The sequence below is a fragment of the Arachis duranensis genome, chromosome 3 (genome assembly GCF_000817695.3).
Source record: "Arachis duranensis cultivar V14167 chromosome 3, aradu.V14167.gnm2.J7QH, whole genome shotgun sequence".
NCBI classification, from domain to species: Eukaryota; Viridiplantae; Streptophyta; class Magnoliopsida; order Fabales; family Fabaceae; genus Arachis; species Arachis duranensis.
This window is the reverse complement of record NC_029774.3, coordinates 58,198,416-58,204,428: the sequence shown is the minus strand read 5'-3', so window position 1 is coordinate 58,204,428 and position 6,013 is coordinate 58,198,416.

The following is a 6,013-nucleotide window of genomic DNA, read 5'->3' as shown; positions in this document are numbered from 1 at the left end:
AATCTCACGGCAGGGTCTCGAGACTTTAGGGAGGACGACAATCAAACTCAAAACATAAATCAAAAGCCAAATAATACAATTTCTCAAGTCCAACCTTTTTCTAGATATTTCAAACAAAGTCTTAGGTTTCATAATAAAATTTTGATAGCATCTCCCTTAAAACTCGGACTTTGCCACCCTTTTCGGGTCCCAACCGAACCATTCTCAAACTCTTTTCAAAAATTTCCAAAATTAGAAATCGTTTTCAAATCTCAGTTCAATACCAACAAATTGATGAGCGGATATTTTATACGCTTTTTGGGGGTAATTTCATATATATTTTAGTATGTTTTAATTAGTTTTTAGTAGAATATTATTAATTTTTAGGCAAAAATCATATTTCTGGACTTTACTATGAGTTTGTGTGTTTTTCTGTGATTTCAGGTAATTTCTGGCTGAAATTGAGGGAGCTGAGCAAAAATCTGAGTTAGGCTGAAAAAGGACTGCTGATGCTGTTGGATCCTGACCTCCCTGCACTCGGAATATATTTTTTGGAGCTACAAGAGTCCAATTGGCACGCTCTTAACGGTGTTAGAAAGTAGACATCCAGGGCTTTCCATCAATATATAATAGTCCATACTTTGCGCAAAGATAGATGACGTAACTTGGCGTTGAACGCCAACTACATGCTGCTGTCTGGAGTTAAACGCCAGAAACACGTCATGATCCGGAGTTGAACGCCCAAAACACGTTATAACTTGGAGTTCAACTCCAAGAAAAGCCTCAGCATGTGGATAGCTTTAGTCTCAGCCCCAGCACACACCAAGTGGGCCCCAGAAGTGGATTTCCGCACCAATTATCTTAGTTTACTCATATTCTGTAAACCTAGGTTACTAGTTTACTATTTAAACAACTTTTAGAGACTTATCTTGTACCTGATGACATTTTTAGATCTGAATTTTATACACTTTGACTGCATGAGTCTCTAAACTCCATTTTTGGGGGTAAGGAGCTCTGCAGCGTCTCGATGAATTAATGCAATTGTTTCTATTTCACTCAAACGTGTGTGTGTTCCGATCTAAGATGTTTATTCGTGCTTAATTATGAAGGAGGTGATGATCCGTGACACTCATCACCTCCCTCAATCCATGAACGTGTGCCTGACAAACACCTCCGTTCTACATTAGACTAATAAGCTTCTCTTAGATTCCTTAATCAGAATCTCCGTGGTATAAGCTAGAATTGATGGCGGCCACTCTTGAGAATCCGGAAGGTCTAAACTTTGTGTGTGGTATTCCGAGTAGGATTCAAGGATTGAATGGCTGTGACAAGCTTTAAACTCGTGATTGCTGGGCGTGATGACAAACGCAAAAGGATCAATGGATCCTATTCCAACATGATCGAGAACCAACAGCTGATTAGCCGTGCTGTGACAGAGCATCTGGAACGTTTTTACTGAGAGGATGGGAAGTAGCCACTGACAATGGTGACACCCTACATACAGCTTGCCGTAGACGTGCTTTACAAACAATTGAGTTGAATATTACATTGCAGAAATTCAGAGGACAAAGCATCTCCAAAACTCCAACTACGGATTACAAATTCGTGCACCAAGTTTTTGGCGCCGTTGCCGGAGATTGTTCGAGTTTGAACAACTAAAGGTTTATTTTGTTGCTTAGATTAGGAAGAATTTATCCTCTTTTTTTACTAGAATTGCATCTTTTATTATCCCTTTTTAAAAATTTTTCAAAAATATTATTTTTCTTTATCAATTTTTAATTTTTTTTGTGAGTTTAGTGTCCTGTTCAAAGTTTGGTGTTAATTGCATATTTTATATTTTTCTTTAAATTTTCGAAATTGTGTTCTTTGTTCTTCATTGATCTTCAAGTTGTTCTTGTTAATTTTTCTTGTTTGATCTTGAGTTTTTCTTGTTTTGTGTCTTTTCTTGTTTTTCTTGTGCTTTTTCAAAATATTAATGTTCAAAAATTTATACTTTTATCCATAAATATAATACATCTTTAAAATTAACACTGAAGTTGCTGCCCAATTGGCTGGAGCTTTAGTAGTTGTTCTTGATAATTGGGTATCTTCTTTGGAATCTTTTTCAAAAATAATTTTTCTTTGATTGAATCTTGTGCCAAACTCTCAGTTTAGTGTTTCCTTGTTAATTTTTCTTTAATTTTCGAAAAATTGTCTTAGTTTTCTAAAAATTTTAAGTTTGGTGTTCTTTCTTTTGTTCTTGGTGTTCTTGTGGATCTTCAAGGTGTTCTTGAGTCTTTCTTGTGTTTTGATCTTAAAATTTTTAAGTTTGGTGTTCCTTGGTATTTTCCCTCCAAAATTTTCGAAAATAAGGAGCATTAGATCTAAAAATTTTAAGTCTTGTGTCTTTTGTGTACTTTTCTCTTTCATAAAAAAAAATTTCAAAATTTAAAAAAATATATATCTTTTCTAACTAATTTTAAACTACATTTTCGAAAATTTTATATAAAAATTCAGATTTCAATTTTAAAATCTTTTCAATTTCTTTTATTTATTTCATTTTTATTTTATTTTATAAAATAAATTTTTATAAAATAAATAATATTAACATACATATCATCTCCTTTATTCCATTATGGAACTAAGTGGGAATAAACAGTCCAGGAGGACTCTGGGGTCATATGCTAACCCCACTACTGCTTCATATGGGGTAGTATCTGTATACCCTCCATTGGAGTTAGTAGCTTTGAGTTGAATCCTCAGCTCATTATCATGGTGCAGCGAAACTGCCAGTATTCCAGTCTTCCACAGGAAGAACCTACAGAGTTTCTGGCACAATTTTTACAAATTACTGACACAGTACATGATAAGAAAGTAGATCAGGATGTCTACAGATTATTACTGTTTCTGTTTGCTGTAAAAGATCAAGCTAAGATGTGGTTAAATAACCAACCTAAGAACAACATAAAAACATGGAAACAACTGTCAGAAAAATTCCTGAATCATTATTTCCCTCCAAAACGGATGACACAGCTAAGGCTAAGCATCCAAGGCTTCAAACAAGGAGATAATGAATCTCTTTATGATGCCTGGGAGAGATACAGAGAGATGCTAAGAAAATACATCTCTGCAGAGAGATGCTAAGAAAATGCCCCTCTAAGATATTTTCAGAGTGGGTGCAATTAGACATCTTCTACTATGGGCTTACAGAAAAAGCTCAGATTTCTCTAGACCACTCAGCTGGTGGATCTATACATATGAGAAAAACAATTGAAGAAGCTCAAGAGCTTATTGATACATTTGCCAGAAATCAACATATGTACCTAAGCAGTGAACCTTCCATGAAAGAAGAAGCTAAAACAGTAACTGCTGAACTCAGTCCTGTGGATCAGGTTAATGAATTCAATCAGCAATTAGACTTTCTAACCAAGCAGCTAGCCGAATTCAAGGAAATACTACAGGAAACAAGAATGGCTAACAGGAATATGGAATTACAGTTAAAGCAAACAGAAAGGTAACTGTCAAAACAAATAGCAGAAGAATGCCAAGCAGTTCAATTAAGAAGTGGGAAAACATTAAATACCTCACTTCAAAGCAGCAGGAAACCAAGAAATGAACAAATGGCTACTCAAAATCCCTTTGAGGACAATCAGAGCCCAGAGAGGAATAAGGCTGGCGCTGAACGCCTAGCCCATGCTCATTCTTGGCGTTCAACGCCAGAAACAAGCATGAATCCGGCGTTGAACGCCCAAAGGGAGCACAGTTCTGGCGTTCAGACACCAGTAACAAATAAGGAGTTGGCGTCTAACGCCACTCCAGCTTCCACCCCTGGCATTCAAACGCCAGTGGGGGGTCAGTCACATACAAGTGCTGATAACAACCCTTCTAAAAAGGCTTCCCAACCCACTTCTGTAGGTAATAAACCTGCAGCAACTAAGGTTGAGGAATACAAAGCCAAAATGCCTTATCCTCAAAAACTCCGCCAAGCGGAACAGGATAAGCAATTTGCTCACTTTGCAGACTATCTCAGGACTCTTGAAATAAAGATTCTGTTTGCAGAAGCACTTGAGCAAATACCCTCTTATGCTAAATTCATGAAAGAGATCTTAAGTCATAAGAAGGATTGGAGGGAAACTGAAAAAGTCTACCTCACTGAAGAATGCAGTGCAGTCATTCTGAAAAGCTTACCTGAGAAGCTTAAGGATCCCGGGAGCTTTATGATACCATACACATTAGAGGGTACTTGTACCAAGCAAGCTTTATGTGATCTTGGAGCAAGTATCAACATAATGCCTGCATCTACTATCAAAAAGCTTGGTTTAACTGAAGAAATCAAACCAACCAGGATATGTCTTCAACTTGCTGATGGCTCCATTAAATACCCATCAGGCGTGATTGAAGACATGATTGTCAAGGTTGGGCCATTTGCCTTTCCTACTGACTTTGTGGTGCTGGAAATGGAGGAGCACAAGAGTGCAACTCTCATTCTAGGAAGACCTTTTCTAGCAACTGGCCGAACCCTCATTGACGTCCAAAAAGGGGAAGTAACCTTGAGAGTCAATGAGGAGGAGTTCAAGTTTAATGTTGTCAAAGCCATGCAACATCTAGACACCCCAAATGACTGCATGAGTGTTGATATTATTGACTCTCTGGTAAGAGAGGTCAATAGGGCTGAGAGTCTCGAATCAGAGCTAGAGGACATATTTAAAGATGTTTAGCCTGATCTGGAGGAATCAGAGAGAATAGTAGAACCTCTGAAAATCCCTCAAGAAGAGGAGAAACCTCCTAAACCCGAGCTCAAACCATTACCACCATACCTAAAATATGCATTCCTGGGAGAAGGTGATACCTTTCCTGTAATCATAAGCTCTACCTTAGAGCCACAGGAAGAGGAAGCACTAATTCAAGTGCTGAGGATACACAAGACAGCTCTTGGGTGGTCCATCAGTGATCTTAAGGGCTTTAGCCCAGCCAGATGCATGCACAAGATCCTATTGGAGGGTGACGCCAAGCCAGTGGTCCAACCACAAAGGCCGCTGAATCCAGCCATGAAGGAAGTGGTGCAGAAGGAGGTCACTAAATTACTAGAGGCTGGGATTATTTATCCTATTTTTGATAGCCCCTGGGTAAGCCCTGTCCAAGTCATCCCTAAAAAGGGAGGCATGACAGTGGTTTATAATGAAAAAAATGAACTGGTTCCTACAAGAACAGTTACAGGGTGGCGTATGTGTATTGATTATAGAAGACTCAATACAACCACCAGAAAGGATCATTTTCCTTTACCATTCATAGACCAGATGCTAGAAAGACTAGCAGGTCATGAATACTACTGCTTCCTGGATGGATATTCAGGTTATAATCAAATTGCAGTAGATCCAAAAGATTAAGAGAAAACGGCATTCACATGTCCATCTGGAGTATTTGCATACAGAAGGATGCCATTTGGCCTGTGCAATGCACTTGCAACCTTTTAGAGGTGCATGCTCTCAATTTTCTCTGATATGGTGGAAAATTTCTGGAAGTCTTCATAGATGACTTTTCGGTATTTGGAGACTCATTCAGCTCCTGTCTTGACCATCTAGCACTTGTTCTAAAGAGATGCCAAGAGACTAACCTGGTTTTAAACTGGGAGAAGTGTCACTTTATGGTGAATGAAGGAATTGTCCTTGGGCACAAAATTTCGAAGAAGGGAATAGAGGTGGATCAAGCTAAGGTAGAGGTAATTGAAAAATTACCACCACCTGCCAATGTTAAGGCAATTAAAAGCTTTCTGGGGCATGCAGGATTCTATAGGAGGTTTATAAGGGATTTTTCAAAAATTGCCAAACCTCTAAGCAACCTGCTAGCTGCTGACACGCCATTTATCTTTGATAAAGAGTGTCTGCAGGCATTTGAGACTCTGAAAGCTAAATTGGTCACAGCACCAATAATCTCTGCACCAAACTGGACATTGCCATTTGAATTAATGTGTGATGCCAGTGACCATGCCATTGGTGCAGTGTTGGGACAAAGGCATGACAAGCTCCTGCACGTCATTTACTATGCCAGTCGTGTT